Source organism: Gymnogyps californianus, chromosome Z, assembly GCF_018139145.2.
Source record: "Gymnogyps californianus isolate 813 chromosome Z, ASM1813914v2, whole genome shotgun sequence".
Classification (NCBI taxonomy): domain Eukaryota; kingdom Metazoa; phylum Chordata; class Aves; order Accipitriformes; family Cathartidae; genus Gymnogyps; species Gymnogyps californianus.
The window spans coordinates 85,323,854-85,341,959 of record NC_059500.1 but is presented as its reverse complement, the minus strand read 5'-3'; the positions used below and the strand labels follow the sequence as shown (position 1 = coordinate 85,341,959).

Genomic DNA, 18,106 nt, shown 5'->3' with positions numbered 1-18,106 from the left:
GAGATAATCCACTCTGCATAACTGACCCACACCAGGTAACCCCCAGCAATGCCCCTCAAACTGCCAGCATTTCAACCCAAATCTTCCCCAAACTGATTGGCATGGTTTTTTGTTTGGGGTTTTTGGGGTTTGTTTTTTTTTTTTTTTGCTTTTTCCATAATATAAAAATAGGGGGATTTTTGCTTTTCCAAAATATTCAATTTTGGGGTTTTTCAGCGCTTTTCCACAACATAGAAATTGGTGATTTTTGCTTTTGGTTTTGTGCATGAAAATGGGGGGGTTTTTTTGCTTTCCAGCTGCACAAATCCAGGCAGATTTGGCTTTCCCAGGAGCCCCAAATTGGGGTTTTTCCCCCATTACAGACCCAGAATCAGGGGGTTTGGGTTTTTTTGTGCCATGGCAGCAGCTCCCACTCTGTGTGCATGGTGCCGCAGGGGAAAGTCCCTGTTTGGGGGAATCAGCCCCAAATTGGGATGGGAAAAGGAGGAAAAGGAGAAGGGGGAAGTGGCAGCTTTTGAAAGCACTCCTGTATCTTCAATAGAGAGATTGGGGGGGGGGGGGGGGGTGTCAAGTTTTTAAATCCTTTCTATAAATAGAGTTTCTTCGCATTTTAAAAAACTTACATAGCATAGACATTTACACTTATGTATCTATTTACACATACATATATTTAGGAATATATATACATTTTATATATTTTCTATTTACACTTATCATATATAACATCTGTTTAGACCTATCTATCTATTTATACTTATCATATATTCTATCTGTTTAGACTTATATATTCTAAGCTGCCCTGCGGGAGGGGGCGGGGAGGAGCACGCCAGAGGATGGTGCCCCCTCTCCTGCTCAGGCTCTGCTCTGTGATGTTCCCCATCGGTTCCCACGCTGGGAGGGGCTCCCCAGGGCAACAGACGTCCCCTGTCCCTCTCGGCCCCGGACTCTCCCCCCCAACACAGCCCTTGCTGCCGCACCTGCGGGGCACCCGCTGCAGACAGAGCCAGGAGCCTCCAGGCACAGGGCCGGCCCCTTACGGTGAGTCTTCTTAGCCACCGGCAGGCAAAGCTGGGCTGGGGGGGGAATCTATTGAGCATCACGAGATGCTTACACCACCGCATCTGAAAAACAGAAATCCCAAACTATATTTCAGCATATTAAAAAATAACACAGAAGGAAGTAGATAGGATAGTAGTTGAGCTAAAGGAGGATTCTAGGTAAACAGGTCAGCTCAAAATACAACGCATCCTTTAAAAGCTAGAGTCATTTGAACACTTAAAATCAGTATTAAGACTAATTGATACGATTTTGAACACATTCTTAGCATAAAAGTAAACATTCTTGCTGGTGCTGGAAAATGTCTCATCCCTTCCTTACAGCAGTGATGCAGGGAGATAACCCTGTGAGGCTGCAGGACAACGTCATACCATCATCAGACTCTACACTTACAGATCCACCACAACAGCTACAGCCCTTGCGCCGCTGCACATCTTGCCTGGTCAATAAAGCTGAAAAGTGAAGTGTAAAACTTTAAAGAGTAAAACGAAAAATAAAAACAAATCTCAGTAATTCACTTCATAGTGAAAAGGTGTGTATGTTTATGTACATCCAATAAAAACTTATACAAGTATTTTTCCTTTTGCATTAATTTAACTTGCATGGCAGTGAACTAATACCATTAAACTATCTGTCTCCAAAATACAGTTACAATTTGACTAGGGTTTTTTTGTGTGTTACACAATTAGGAGGGACATCTGGCCAGCTGCAGTGCCCAAGAGAGATGCTACTGAACTGCCAGGGAAATGCACCATTGAAAGAGACAGAAAAAGTACTTCAGAGCACTCTGTCAAAACATCAGGAAAAAAAACCCCAAACATTCATTTGCCTCTCTTTTTAAAGATTTAGAACAAACACCTAACTGCTTAAATACACCTAATAAATTGTATACTACAGCTATTTGGCAGTTACAGTTTAAACAATGCAAGTCAGTCTGTAAATTATAGAATTTTAACTTTTTTTAAAGTTTCATTAATCATAGAAAAAAAAAAAATCAGTGACACGACATCCCTCATATGGTTTTCCTTTGGCGTGGGTGGGAGGGGGGTGTCAAATCCCCCGTGCTGCAATACATAAGGCTACCAAAAAGGACTGGCAGATTTGCTAATGCTTTTGGCTGTACTGAAGCACACAGAGGAACATGTTTTTATGATATCTCAACTGTTACAACTGAGAGCCCAAAGACCAGTGATGCCATCAACTTTTGGAAGACGTGCTGTGCTTGGGTCTTTGGAAGGAAATTTACTTTTTTCTTTTTTTTTTTTTTTTTTTTTTTTTTAAATAGAGTGAAATGTCTTGTTACTGATGACTTCTGCTGCCATGTACATCATCTCTGAAGATCTGCTCTGATGGAAAGTTCATAAAATGCAACTTCTTTGAATGAGAGATTTCCATTCTGGAAAATCTCTTTCCACCTGAACTAAAAAATTACACACTGTAGGTTAAGTAAAAAGGACATTACTGAAGCAGTAACTCACCAAAAACACATCAGGACTCACTGTCACTAGTTACAAGGCTGCTAATGCTTCTTGGGAAAGCCTGGAAAACACACAGAAGCAACGCCAATTTGTCCTGGTTTGTCCATGTCACTTCTTTGACCTTGATTACTTTTCGTACAGATGTTAGCATCTCAGTAAGGTTTTCGAGTACTACTATAAGATATTTAAAAAACTTGTTGACTGAAAAAGCATAAAGCTTTTACCACGAAAACAGAGTCTGTTTCTTCTGAACTCTTACGAACAGTTTCTTTCCTCTTTTAGTACAAAATTATTTTCACAGTATCATTTAATAGCAAGCATGCAGAAACAGAAGATTATGCTTTCAGGAAGAGAAAATAAACGGAGGGAAGTAAGCTTTGCATAGGCGTAACATGCTCCAGAACAGACCTTATTTTTAGTATTTGTGTTAAAGTATTTCATGGAAAAACTATAGAAGGAGAGTTGGCACATTCTTAATGTTAATTTTAAAGTTCATACTACAAGTACCTTAGGAAAAATGCAGACACACATTGTAGACATACCTTGTACTTAAAGACCGCTATGGATTCTTTCCATCTTGTCTTGTACTTTCATGGCAGAAGAAAGGGTGACTGTGGTGAAATGGTGGCAGCTGACATTCAGCTGAGAGGGGAAAAAAAAACCTTTAGCATAAAGCTGGGTAGGAATCTAAAGCTTCCTTTTTTTGTGGAGGTTTGTGAAGACCACAACTGAGTGGAGGAAAAGTATTTTGCATCATCTTTGGTACAGTTGTTGATACAGGCCACTAGAGCTTTTGCATTCTTTAGACAACCATGCCTTTTTTTGACTCATTGGCAGCTTTAGTTTCACTACAGCTCACTTTCCCAGATACACACTGGTGACAGACATAAATATCTACATACGTTTTCTCAAGCCCACGTATAGCCAAGATTTCCTCACCCTATACATCCCAAGTTGAATATTTTTGTTAAAGAGTACAGCAACCCATCTGTCCTTGTGAACTGCCTCCTTGCAAAAATGGAATTATTTTTTCCAGGCTGTTTCTCCAAACAGTCAAGATCTTTTAAAACTGCAGTTGTGCCACCAAACCTGCTTACAGCCCCTCCCAGCTTTTGACTGTCCTTAGATTTAACAGGCACACGCTCTATTCCATCTTCCAACAGCAAAACCACAGCACGCTCTCAGACCCCGAGCACAAGCCTGTGGATGCCCACACACACCTTGCTGCTCTGATGGGGAGCCACTGAGCATCCCTGCGAGCACAGCTGCACGCGCCAGATCAGTTTCACCTACGCTGATTTCAGTGAATGTAGTTTCTGAAGCTTTAAACTGAAAACTGTATCTTGACACTTTGCCACAGCAGAAGTGATCCATAACTAGAACTCTACAAAAACATAGTAACACAAATTGCAAACCCACAGCAGCAACAGCTAGACCAAGAACAAGGGAGAAAAATAAAACAGCTTCATGGCGCGCACAGGAAAGCAGCAGACAGAGAAAAGGGTCAGCATTCATAGCCCTTACAGGAAACAGGAATTCTCCTTCCATTCCTAAACCCATCTGTTAGGCCTAAATATCGCAGCACTACTGTGGCAATACTGAGATTAGGGAACAACAGCCCTGCTACTGGACATGCTATTGACTGATGCTATTTATGTAGCAGGACACAAACAGAGGGACATGTTTTGCCACAAACAACCCTGAATTTCCTGAAAATGTACATTTACCAAAACTAGCCATTTGGAATATATTGCCAAACAACATTTGGCAATAAAACTTTGATGTGTTTGACACACACAAATTTTTTGGTAACTTGCTATTTGCTTCCTGTTACTGTTTTTCTTCCTCCAGAAATTTTACTTGCAGCCAAGTTATTCACTACTGGTTCAAGCATTTACCTTCCTGGTATTACCAGCACATTTACACAGGCAAGTAACTTAATTGCTCTTCTAAAATTATCCAGATGACAATTACAGCCATGAAAGAGGAGTGAAAGAAAAGAAAATGAGAGGTCAGGCAGGAAAAGAGCTCTGCATGCTGGCACCAGTCAACATTGCACTCTTCTTTTTAAAAGACCACACACAAAGAAACCCACACACATACAAAACAAACAAACTCACTCATGACCTTGTAACTCTTTTTTCTTTCAGAGCTCATCCCTATCTCAGCATATTGTCTTGTCAGAGCATGAAGTGCAGATGATCTGGATCCCAATGACATTTGCATGTGATGAATAATGTTCAGAAATAGTCCAGATCTGTAAGACTGGTGTCATTTTTGTGGTTTTAATAATCATAACTCAATTTTATCGACTTACACATTTGTGAGGAAACTAATTAACTTTTAAATGTAGCGCCTCTTGGGGAAAAAGAGGTGTTAGAGACTGAAAAAAATTATGATTCAGAGCTCCCAACCATGAGGGAGCAGTTGGGAAATTAATGGAAGTGAAGACAAACAGCAGCAACATTAAGTGAAATTTGGCTTTAATTCTGATCATGTACTTAAGATATTCTCCAAGTCTACACCTCAATTCTATGAATGACTAGTCCTTTTTTGGAAGGACAAACTTTTTTTACATAAAAGTCCTAGACTGAAGGCTCCACAGAACAGAATGTGGACTGAGCCACAGGACAACATGCCATCAACACTCTAATTAAAAAAAAATCAAATATAAATCAAGTTTAAACATCAGTTTCCATCATGTTTCATTCATTACATTTCTACTGGCATCTAGGTGCTCAAAAATTAACTATACTGACACCACATATTACTAAAAGTTTAGTTATGCATATAAAAGGCTATTTCCAACTTGCCCATAAAATTAGTATGAACAAACAAAAGAGAAACACTTGACCCTAAAGAAGGTAACAGGCAGCTCTTAATTTATCATAGATGAAAGTTCGTTCTTTTACCTGAAAGGAAAACATTCATAACTACCAAGGGACCAATTCAGGAACGAGGCATGCTCCGTTAACTGCAATTTTTCATCAGCTTTTCTGCACTGGCAGCAAATTTGCCTTTTCTCTGGGTTTGATGTCGACTATCCGTAGCATCCTGGAATCCGCAAATGTTTCTCCCTGCTCCCCCAGCCCCATACGTGTGATTACCTGAGCAGCAAGTGGAATAATCCATACAGGATTTTCTTCATGTCAGACAGAAGGTGACGCTGGGAAAAGAGGAGGCAAAAAACGAACCTGTTTGTCACACCCAGCCAACGGTGAAAAGACAGTGGAGGATTCTGCCGGGGGGGCCGTGCAGGGCTGGGCCGCGCACCCCAGGAGCTCCAGCTGGCCGGCTTCTCTCCCCTTCGCCAGGTACCGAGGAGACGCCGCTGCCTCGTGCTGCCGCCTTGCCTGCGCCCCCTCACAGCGGGGCTGCCCCGGGAGAGCCGGGGGACCCCCACCTCACTTCTGCCCTCGGGAACAGGAACGGGAGAGACCCTCCATGCAGAGAGAGATGCACGGCGTGGATTTAATCCCCGAGGGAAGAGGCCGGGCTCTCCGCTGGCAGAAGGACGACTCGCCTCCCTGCTGCTCGGAGCTCCTTGCTGGGGACAGCCCTGCCTGCGCCCGGCCGCTCTTCAGCCGTGCTGGGAGCGCAGTCCAGCCGATGGATGCTCCAGGGAACAGACACTCCAGCTAACTGCAGCTCCTGCTCATTACAGCTGCGGGTAATTTTGGCTCTGGCTAATGCACGCTCCAGACAGTGGACACCTCATCTCATCCCAGCTCCTGCTTGCTACAGTTCTGGCTAACTGAAACCCCAGCTCTGCAGTGAAGCCCCAGTTTTTTTCAGCTTCTTCTCCTTACAAGCTCCAGCTATTTGCAGCAGTCCGGGCTTTTGACAAGGTCATAAGTCAACTGCTGTCATAACTTCAGTATTACTATTAAACATCATAGCTGTACATCGTATAAATATTGATTAATCAGTTTGTATTATTAATAACTACTCTAAGCAGTGTACAAAGAAGAGGTGGACTTGAAGAGGGCATGCGGGTTCTGAAAAATACCCTTCCCCCCAGACACCACCTCAGATGTTGAGTTTGGCCTGGTGCATGCCAGCCTCCTGAACTTTGGGGTCCAACATGACCAGACCCCCAACTCCAGACCCCTGCCCACCCCCTGCTTTCCCCCACAGCCCCTAATAGCCTCCCACCCCCCTGCACAAACAGCCAAACTGGCTTCTGCTTTTGACCCCCAAACCAGCTCACTCAGTGCCCATTTCTGAGCCCAAAAACCCAGCTGCTGAGCCTGTTCTCAAGTCCCAGAAATGCCACACTTGACCTCTGTTCCTGAGCCCAAAACCACATGACTTGGTTCCCTCTGTCAGTCCTGATGACACACAGCTCAATCTGTTTCGGAGCCCCAAAATCAGCCACATGAGCCTGTTTTCAAGCCCCAGCAACAGAAGACCTGGTCTCCATTTTCAAGCTTCAAGCCCCAGCAACAGAAGACCTGGTCTCCATTTTCAAGCCTCAAACCAGCTCACCCTGTCTGCTTTCTGACCCCCTTTGCAGTCCCCATATGCGATGCTGAAGGGTGGGGGGAGCGTAGCCACCCCACAGCCCTGCACCCCCAGGGCCCCACATGCAGCTTTGGGGCGTGCTTTGGAACTGCGAAGCACCCAGCCCCACGCCTCTGCAGGGAAGCACCAGCACAGGCAGGGCACCGCTTTATTATTGCCGTTTCAGGCTTTATTTCTCTGGCATCACCAGCACCGCCAGGCCCACACCCCAAACCCCCTGTCGTGGTTTAACCCCAGTCAGCAACTCAGCACCACGCAGCCGCTTCCCCCTTCCCCCTCCCAGTGGGGTAAGGAGGAGGAAAGGAAAAAAAAAAAAAAAAAAGTAAAACTCTTGGGTTGAGATAAGAACAGTTTAATAACTAAAGTAAAATATAATACCAACAATAGTAATAATGAAATATAATAATAATAGTAATGAAAAGGAATATAACAAAAAAAGGAACGGGGGGAAGAAAAAAAAAAAGTGATGCACAATGCAATTGCTCACCACCTGCTGACCGATGCCAGAGCCACGATCCATGCCTCCCAGCCAACTCCCCCCAGTTTATATACCGGAAATTTGGGGATCAAACCCACGACCTTTTTGCATTATTAGCACCACTCTCTAACCAACTGAGCTAACCACTGGGCATGACGTTCCATGGTATGGAACACCCCTTTGGCTAGTTCGGGTCAGCTGCCCCGGCTCTGCTCCCTCCCAGCTTCTTGCACACCTGCTTGCTGGCAGAGCATGGGAAACTGAAAAGCCCTCAGCCTAAGATAAGCGCTACTTAGCAACAACTAAAACATCAGTGTGTTATCAGCATCATTCTCACACTAAATCCAAAACACAGCACTGTACCAGCTACTAAGAAGAGAGTTAACTCTGTCCCAGCCGAAACCAGGACACCCCCCCAGGCCGAAGCACCCTCGCTGGGAGCCGTGCCCAGCCGCCCCGGTAGTGCAGCCCAGCCCGCCTCCAGGAACCCCCGGCGGCGGCAGCCGGGACCCTTCCCCGCCCGTGCATGCACCGGGACCCGCCCGGCACCGCAGGAGCCCCCCCGAGCCGCCGCTGCCCGAGCAGCGCCGGGAGCGGCAGAGGCTGCCCGGCCCCAACGAGGAGCAGCTGAGAGCCGGATGGGGCTGCGCCTGCTCCCCCAGCCGAACACCGGCTCGGCCCCAAAACACCCCGACGGACTCCGGGGCAGTATTCGGCCTACGGCCGCTTCTGCCCTCACCAGCCGCAGGAGAACAGAACCCGACCCCGCCCGCGGAGGCTCCGACCGGGGGATCCCACCTCCGAGACCCGCCGCGCCCGCGGCCCCTCACCCGCCCCGGCGCAGCTCCGGCTGCCGCACGGCCCGCCCCGCAGCGACACCCAGCGAGCACCCCGCCCCCTCGGGACCCGGCCCCGCCCCTGGCCCCGCCCCTACTTAAGTGCTGCCCGGAGGGGGCACCAGCGCTCTCGCCCGCTGCCCGCTCCCGGACTCATCCTCCCTCGGGGGCCGGTTCTCCGTCCTTTCCGCTCCGGCGTCTTGAGCCGCGCCGGTCCCACTCCACTGGGCTACCGGTAGTGCCCGCTCTGCTGCTCGTCTGCCGGCCCCTGTCCACCGGGGCCGAGTGCTGTTCTCTGCCCGGCCGCGAGGAGCCGTCCCGGCGCTTCCTCGGTGTGTCCGGCCCCGTTCCATCCCGAACCGGGGAGAGCTGGGTACGAGTGCGGAGCCCCGGGGCAGGGGTTGCCCCAGTCCCGCCGATGGTCCCCTACCGCTGCTGCCTCCCTTCCTGCCCCGCCCCAGGGGGTGCACATATGGTATCCGCGGGTGGGGGCATCCCTGGGGAGCCATGGGGCAGGCCTGCCCCGGGTACGGGGCTGTGCCGTAGGGAGGCAGGCTGGGGGAGAGATGAGATGAGGGCGACAAGCACAGGGAGCCACAGGAGGGGAAGGTGATGTTGGTTTCCCATTTTTCCCACAGGCTGATTCTCCCCCCAGCACCAAATCACCCCCCGTTTCCCACTCCTGGCACCCCCCCACAGAAATCGTCCTGGTGACTGATCCCATTCATTCTTTATATTGCCCAATACAGTGGCAGTAGATCATGCTCGCTGCTTTCACAAGGACAGTCTGTAAGAGCAGGTGCTGCCTTCCCTGCCAAAGGAAACAGGGCTTCTCCTGGGAGGCAGAAATACCTTGGATCTTGTGTTCATCATCTTGGTTGATCAACATTTTCTCTTGTCTTTAACGTGGGCTCACAGCCGTGGCAGTTTGTCTGTAACATAAAAGAGGAGGAAAGTGTTATACTTGTCCCTTTTCATGTTCCAGATGCATTTGTTCCCTTTCCTATTTCACGCAGGATGAGACAACCGGAGTGGCTGAGGCAAAGCCGAGTACTGCAGAGCTGCAGGCTCTGCCGGGCCGGCACAGACAATGACCTCTGTGTGACAGAAGGCAGACAGGAGCAGCTAAGAGGGTGACGTGTAGTGATTTACGTTACCTCTCTGTAGGTGTCCTGGGTTACGATGGGGCCTACGAATGGCATGTTTGTTTCTGCACTTTAACCCACTGCCTAGCTCATGTTTTTCAATGACTGTTCTCCAGTCCCCCTGTCCTGGCTCTTTCCACAGGGTTCCCTTTCTTCTTTTGAAACACATAAACCTGATACTTTAACTGAATTTAGCAGTTCTTGCAATTATGCAATGGTTTTTAACATCCTCTTATTTTTTGCTTGAAACCCTTGAAAGCAATGCTAGTTTGAAGGCATCAGTTAGTCACACGTTACAGACGGGGTTAATGTTTGGATAAGCTGTCTCTGTCCCCATTCAGCTGGAATATTTTGTTCTCCGTGATCCTTCTCTCGAGCTTTCATATACCTAACCCCACGTGTCTCCTCTGCTTGTTTTCCAGCAGACTGATTAGGGGTCAATGATGTGAGGGTTGTTGTCCATGTTAAAATAGCTCTCTTTTCAGCTGTCGCCATGGGGAGACCGTGCATGCGGAGAGGCCTTCGGGCACCTGCAGGGGATGGATGAGGCCTTTCGCCAGCCGTGGCCCAGGAGCGAGTACGAGCGCTCCCCGCGCATGGGTGTATCTCAGCCAGCAGCTCCCAGGCTTGGCTCCCAGTGGGGTGGAGGAAACAGGCTGCCATCCCCAGGTCGTCCCTGGATCGCTCCACCAGAAAGCAGGATGGGGCCGCTTGTCTTGCTCTACAGCACAGGTCCCCTACAGCTAGCGCCTGCCTGGAGGGTGAATACATGTCTCCTGGGAAAGGAGGAGACCAGTGACCCAGAGTCACATCTGTCCTTGCCGGGGCACCTCACGTATGGTCTTGGCATGTGGCTGAGACCGGTAAGTTATGCATGAAACGGGGCCTCAGCCTGCAGTGGCAAGAGCGGTGCAGGAGGAGAGGGAACGTCTTCAAAACTGGTGTTTGCCTTCAGCAACAGGTTTTGCAGGGAGCAGCCGTGGGAGGAGTATGGGAGTCCCAGCTGCCAGCAGCAGCCTCTGCGCAGCCGAGGTTGGGGATGGCCGGGGGAGCAGAGCGGGGACGTCCTGGCTGGGCTCCTTGCTCCCGCGACACTCATGGTGTCTCGCAGAAGGGGCGTTGGCAGCAGGAACCCCCGGGCACGGTGAGCTCCCCTGGGCACTCCCACAGAGGGGCATTTGAGGCGGGCAGCTCTGGGTTCTGTGTCAAGCAGAAGTGGTCTTTTTCTGAGCTTCAGAAAGGCAGCGCTCACCCTCTGCATTTGAGCCCCGAAAACACATGACTTAGTTTCTAAACAAGTCTAAACAAAGGAGTTAATTTATTTCTGAGCCCCAAAACCACAGGACTTGGTCTTTTTCTGGGCTTCAGAAAGAAATTACTTGGCCTCCCTTTTCAAGCTCTGAAAACACAGCACTTAATCTCTTTTTGAGCCCCAAAATATACAGGACTAGCCTCCATTTTCAAGCACTGAAAATGCAGGTCTTAGTTTTTGAAGAGCTTCAGAACCACAGCACGTAGCCTCTGGTTTCAAGCCCCCAACCAAACCCACTGAGCTTGTTTCAAGCCCAGAAAACACCACTTAAAACTGTTTCTCAGGGCTCAGAAAGAGACACCTGTTTAACCCATCCCTGCATGAAATGTCTGGTGGACAGGGGCAAGGAAGAAGAACCACCCCCCAGCCCTGTGCCTTTGAGACCCTACGGGGAAGTGCTTGGGAACTGGGGCTAGGGGCAAGCCTCACAGGAGGCACAGCCCTGGTGCTGTGGGGCAGGTCAGTGGTATCACTGGGCTCTGGCCATTCAGGCTTTATTTCTCTTGTGCCACTGTAACTTTCACCCCACACCCCCTACGAGCCAGGGGCAGCACATGCTTTTTACCCTTTCCTCCTGAAGCAGTGTCCAAAGTATCCGGGGAACAGTGCCTGGCTGAGCAGGACAAGTTTTTAATCCTCCAGCAGCTTGTCCCAACCTGGACCCATGGGACAAGGTCTGCAGATCAATGCAGAAACTGCAGCAGGGGCAGACTCAAGTTTCTGGCACAAACTGGGGACATCAGGTCTTGCAAAAGGGGAAGAACACAGACAGTACATGTTAACTGCACATGCCGCTTATCAGAACCATGCTCTGCCTTGACGAGGAGCTTCAAAGGCCAATACCAGATTTTATGTTTTAAATTACATGTGCTTCATATTTCCTTCATAGAGCTCCCTGCCTTTGATATTTAGAGGTCCTTTTGAAAGACAACAAGCATCATCTCAGCAGGTTTTTAGTCTCTATTTGCTAACTCCTATTGAAACCAAACATCTTCTGAAACTGAGGTGGTGTTTTATGAAAATATTTTTTGTAATTTGGTTTCCACTAGCCCACAGCTGTTATTTCCCCCAACACACTTTTTTAGTGGAAGTGCACAAAATGCCAAAACAAATGCTTGCACTGATTCTTCAGTTCAGCCACCATTTGTTTTGGTCATGATTTAGACACATACACCACTAGTAAATCCTGTGGAAGGGCAGCTCCAAATCCACGAGATGGCTCTGACTAATGATTTTGGCTGTTTATCTTCAAAATGGTTTAGCACTATCTAGAAATACTATCAGGCTTTTGGACTATTAATTCCACAAAGCCCTTTTCCTGCCCATTCTCTTTGCCTTCCTCCTTTGACTTCAGGAATTAATTTAATGAATCTCTGCTTTGGAGAGCTTTGCCTTTGTAAAGCTGCCTCCTGTTACCGTAAGTCAAATGGAATTTTTGCCCTGAGTGCATCCTTTATAACTAATGTTATTCATTCCAGTATAGGATCTGTTCCTGTTCAATTTAAAGTCTTTTCTTTGCCATGCTGCAAATAGTACTGCATCCTCAGTGTGTTTTTTTAAACTCATTATCAACAGTTACTTCAATCTTGTTATGATTATCAAATACAGTTGAAACAATGCTGTGGTACAAATCATGTGCAAAGGCACGTGCTTCGGGGAGGCAGGTTCTTCCATTCAGTGACCAAAAAATATCACAGTCCTTTGCATATGCTGTGTCAGTTTGATAAAAATACTTGCTTTCCATTCAAAACCGAAAACACTCTAATACAAATTCCTCAGTTGTACTTACATTTTACGGCCAAAGGACTAGTGAAAAGTCTTTAAATCACCCCATCTGGTAACACTGCATAGAAATTGCCTGAAATACAAAATAAAAACATCTGACCTTACATGAACGTGGAAAACAAGGTCAAAATCCATTCAGCCACCTCCTCGTCTTGAGACCTCCTAAGGTCTTGAGAGAGAGACTCATCTCTAGCCATGTAACTGTATGCCTTTGGGGATTTTTTTGTGTTCCTTTTACTAAACACTCCTGAGATTACTACACTAGCAAGACTGAGTTAATGTATCAGCTGACTCCTCCTTCATGATGTGAAGACATACATTAAGCTCTTCTCCAACAGATGCTATATTCATAGAAAAAAAGATTTAGATTTGATGTACTATACATAATATATGAATTCACCTTTTTTCCCCAGGGTCCACATTTTTAGAGGTATTTAATAGCCTAATATATTATACATGCATTTTAGCAGGACTTTCTAAACATCTAGAAAACCCTGGGCTTTCTAAAATCTGGTCTTGATACCATCAAGGCTATGTGACTTCGGCACTCCAACTCTTCTCTTCCCAGCTGTAAAATTCTAGTATCACTGCCTAAAAGGACTTGTATTGCAAGCCTGTTGTGGAAACCATTCATACTTTACAGAGATACCATTCACACAGCTTTGAAGGGGTTTTTTGCCTACAAATTTATCACTTCATTTTGATCATTCCTAAGACGAGTCTTCCTCATTTGGGCTAGCAAAAAGTATCAGCTGAGAGCAGTTTCTTGTCATATTTGCTTACCGCTGAACAAATAGAAATCAAAATTCTCTGCAAACACTGGAGAGCTAAGATTTAAAGTATGCCTTTCAAACAGACTTCATTAGACATTATTAAATTTGTCAACCCCACCCCTGCATCCCTTTTGTTGCATTCTAAACTGATGGGAATTGTTAATTAAGAAAATGCAAACAGTTCCAGACATCTCCAGTGCAACCGATACGGCAATTAACATAATGAGGGAGATCTGGAGTCCAATTCATATTGTATGCACAATGATGTCCCCTTCACTTCTTCCCAGAGCAAACTACATTGCAGCTGCTGGTGCTCATACGTCACTGGCTTCTAAGTCCTTATTTGGCCAGGGCTCGCTGTGTTGGGGTTTTGGTTAAAAAAAAAAAAAAAAAAAAAAAAAAAAAATCAATCTTTCCTCCTTTTTTCTTTCCTTCTTGCTTGAGAAATCGGCAAGATGTTACATATAAAAGTTGGCAGGCTTTAAAAATGGGTTGTTTCACAAAAATGCTGTGGCATCCTTACTGTGCTAAGGAATTACGAAACTAAAAGTATGAATTTTGGATTTGAAAAAGTTAATTGTATTGCCCCTCTCTTTTTATCATAATCACTTCATTAATGCAGTACAGCATATAAGCATTTGGGTCATACTGATATGTAAGAAAAACGTTCATTTCTCAATCAGGTAACGCTGGTTTTATAAACTAAGGTCTGTTTTATCTAGGAACAAGCTGTAGCTATCAATATTATCAAACTACAGAGAAATGGCTGGTACCTTTGTCCTGCTAGAAATGGACAGAAAACTGTGAGAAACATGCCCTCTGTAATCCAGTCGCGGTATTCTGAGGTGCTGAGCACAACTTCAGCATCCGCCTGTGCAAAAGGAATAACGGCATCTGTCAGAATCTCCCAGCGTCAGGGAATGAACAAAAAGATTCCACAATGAAAACTACACGACACGGGACCGACGAGGTTTTCATCCCAAAACAAGTCCTTGGGTAACAGCACGTGAAATACCAATTATTTGGCATTTGAAACACCAATTCCAATGCCAATGGGAACTGTGCTCGAGTGACGAGGAGATGTACTGCAGCTCCACTGAGGACCATTTCAGCGGCAATGCGGAGCAACTCAAAAGACTCCCTCGCCCCAGAGTTTAGGGGAGGCTGGAGACTGCTTTAAACTCTGTCCCAGCTGATTACAAACAAGAGTCTGTGCAGTGCTACCCGCCACTTTTTCTGATATCGGTGAGAACTATCCCCTAGCACAACCTAGTTCGTGGTGAACAGCTGAAAACTTAGTTTGGCCCAGGCAGCCCTTTAATTCCTGTGAGCAAATGTCCTCCGCACACATGGATTGCCCTTTGCTGAACAGAAAAAACCCATGCAATCTTTCTGAGAGCAGTCTCACAAGTATGGCAGAGAACGCTCTCATTTTTGTTACAGCAGCATTTAGGAGCACACTAGCAAGGCTGCCACAGAATGTGTGTATTTTAACTAGAGGCAAAATACGGTAAGCTGGTACATCAGCCAAGTCCCTCTCCTCACGGGAGAGGACAGACTTTCAGACATCAGCCTTCAAGTTGCCCAAGGAGACAACTAATTCGTGCTCCCATTTCTCACCATACACAACTCTCTCATTTCCCAGACACCGCTACCAGAAAAGGAGGGGAATCTCAGATACACAGCTCTCCATGCATTTCTATTCTGTTGTCCTCAGAATGTATATTTCTCGTACATTTTTGTCCACAGCTTTACAAAATCACAAGGCATCCTCACCAAAATGGCCCTTTAGGAAACCAAACTGAGAAAGCTGAACAAAGACCGCATCTGAAACTGGATCTCTTTCTTGTGTCCTTCTCCCAGCAAGCATCTGGACGGAGTCCTCTGAGGAGCAGCTGCTGGCTCCTTCTCAAAGTAGCGGCTGGTGGCAAGATTTCCTGGCTGGGTTCCTGTGATCAATTGAACAGATCAAGTCCGTGGTTCTGACTTTATGGCTTATGCTTCATTTTCTTGACTTCTGCACTATGTTGCTCACTGGCCTTAATCATACCCTTGCCTCTAACAAGTGAGCAACGTTTTCATGGCCAAAGTGCTCTTAACTGTGTATCAATTTTCAAATATGCCAAAACTTGCCATCCATATTATTTTCATTAAAGGCTACCTGCTTATCTAACTGTTCTATCGGAAAGTCTAGATTTGACAGAAACTTCAGCAATTAGGTAAAAGCTTTAACCAAACAATTTACTTTTCAACCTTTTACTTCTGAAAGATACAGAAAAAAAAACTACTTTGATCCTGAATAAGTTGAGCAAAAAAAGATTTCACCCTGAGGAATGTAACGGTCTATTTCTGCTCCAACAAGGAAACTACCCACTTGAGCCTCGAGAGAACCCAATGCTTGTCGGCTCTCCCAGCAGGTCTTTCTCAGCAGGCTGCTGGCATTTGTCAATTTTGTTGTATTTAGGTACAATATAACAGAGGAATCTTACCACCTGGCACTGGCTCCCAGCGGATAGGATTTTAAGGACTGGATTAGAGAATCAGCTGTCTCTATTTACAAAACGTTGCGACCTTGTACAAACAGCTTGAGAGTATGCTTTGATACTGGCATGTACAAGGCAACTCACATATTAGGGCGGATGCAATTAATATCAAAATCACTCTATACGTAATGTTGCACTGTGTATCTGTGGATATGCTGAATGGATACACATGGTATTTACATTTTTTAAATAAAAAGGACACTGAGAAAATTGGATATGGATTTAAAACAAAGAGCAGCACTACTGAAATAATCCCTAGGATCAAATATTTACCATGTACAAGGAATACCTTGAACAGCAGTGCCCTCTCCAGACGAGTTCTGCAATACTAAGACATGATCACATACATCTATTCTTTACGTGAATGAAACCAGCTCATTCAACCTCTCCCGGCAGGATTTTCAAATCAAGATTTTCATAGTTTGTCTGGACTGGGCAGACTGACTAGATTGGTCTTTACTTTTCTCCAGGTGAGGTTTCCAAAACAAGAGACCAGTACTCCAGGCGAATTACTGTACGAGCAGAACTGAGAAGAACAGCAGCATGACGACTTCTGCCTTACAAAGCATACTGTTATTGAAACAGCTTCACACGGGCTTTTTCTTTTTTCCCTCTAATGGCACTGGCACGTTGACTGATCCTAGCCTGTGACTCACTAAAACCCTGAACCTTTACTCCAAGCAGATAAAAAAATATCTTCCTATTAAACATCATAAATTGGCAAAAAAAAGTAGATATAAAACCAAGCATCACTATTTCATAAGCCAGCTTGAGGTTACTCAACAAATTCCTAAGAGCTGAAGTCCCTCTTTGGAGCTGCTCTATGATCTATGTCCTCCTGCCAGCCCAGGACCACTGAGAACAGAAAAAAGCACCTTCTGTCTGTCAGTGCTCAAACAAGGGAAAGAATTTAATTTTCCAGTTTCTTCTCTCTGCAAATCTTCTCCCTCATGGCAGTATCAAATAGAGGACAGGAGAAAACAAAACAGTCTCACCAAAGTACAGAAATGCACGCCTGATAAACGCAGATGTAAAAGCACTGCCTTGGGAAATCAAGATGAGAGAACTCCATCCTTTCCTTTCAACCTGCGCTTTTGCAGCTGGCTGCCAGCCAGCCTCACCAACCCAGCTTGCCTTTCCTCTGTGGTATTTCCCCTCTCATTGCATGCCAGGTATGGCATCTCCTTACTATATATTCTTATGGCATCCCCTGCTGCCCCTTGCTCAGGCTCCTCATGAAGTCTGTTCCATTCCTCCCTGCTCTTCTTGCAGGCGCAGAAGGCCACAGCACAGGAGGTACCTGCCCTTTCTGTTACACCTGTTAAGAAAGATCTTTCCCCTGGAGTCTGTTTTTTGCCTTATCCATGACCTATTTTAATAAGCGTTACAAAGATACTGATATCTGAAGCAATCAGGCTGCTAGCGCCACCGTAAAGCAGCTATTGGTCTGCCTCACGAATGGAGGAAAACATGTTCTACTTGAACCCCAAGTGACATGGCTTAAGCTAATCCCTTTTACCATGCCACCAGAAGGTGCCTCAATCATGTACAACAATCGGACGATAGTAAACAAAGGAGGAAGCTTTAGTGGCTTGCTGCCACTGGCCAGTATAACTCCTTCTAACAAAGCCACAATTCTGTTCCCGTTTGCTGCCTTCAACAGTCAAAAACAGAAATGCTGGACAACATAGTTCACATTGCAAATCTGGTCTTTTCTTCTCTGAACTTTTTCTTTTCTTCTCTGAACTTTTTCTTCCTTGCTTTACCTCTTTATAATATTTGCCTTTGGCTTCAATCTCTTGGACGCATCTTGGCATTTGGTAGCTAGATGACAGGGCAGTATGCTTGTAATGAAGTTCATCACAGGTACATCTGTACTGCAAAGGAGAACTCAAATAACCCACACATCAACGTGCCAAATCAGTTTAATTCATGCAGAAGGGGGACCTATGTGTCACTGTGTATGGCTCTACCAAAGGCCTACGATGACATCTGAAATTAGAGATCAGCTAGACAACATGTATGTTACCTGGGGAAGGAAAATATTTGCCTAGCCTCTCACAGTGATAGGCCAAGTCCAGAGAACATGAAATAATGTCTCTCAGAGACATGAAAATGGCTCTCAAATTTGAGCATCTCACTCCTGCCTCAGCACCAGGCACAGCTCTCAGGAGCG

The 18,106-nt window shown here is 46.0% G+C and overlaps 1 long non-coding RNA gene across 2 annotated transcripts; it reads right to left on the bottom strand.

Moving 5' to 3' along the window:
• Positions 1 to 9,086: 9,086 nt before the first annotated feature.
• On the bottom strand, positions 9,087 to 17,901 carry LOC127027406 (uncharacterized). 2 transcript variants are annotated; one of them, XR_007767799.1, is made up of 6 exons: positions 17,697 to 17,901; positions 15,164 to 15,336; positions 14,161 to 14,258; positions 12,619 to 12,687; positions 11,395 to 11,574; positions 9,087 to 9,304 (listed from the first exon to the last, which is right to left on the bottom strand). It is a non-coding gene; the product is annotated as an uncharacterized LOC127027406 (long non-coding RNA). The 2 variants fall into 2 exon arrangements; XR_007767798.1 differs by lacking the exon at positions 11,395 to 11,574.
• Positions 17,902 to 18,106: the final 205 nt, after the last annotated feature.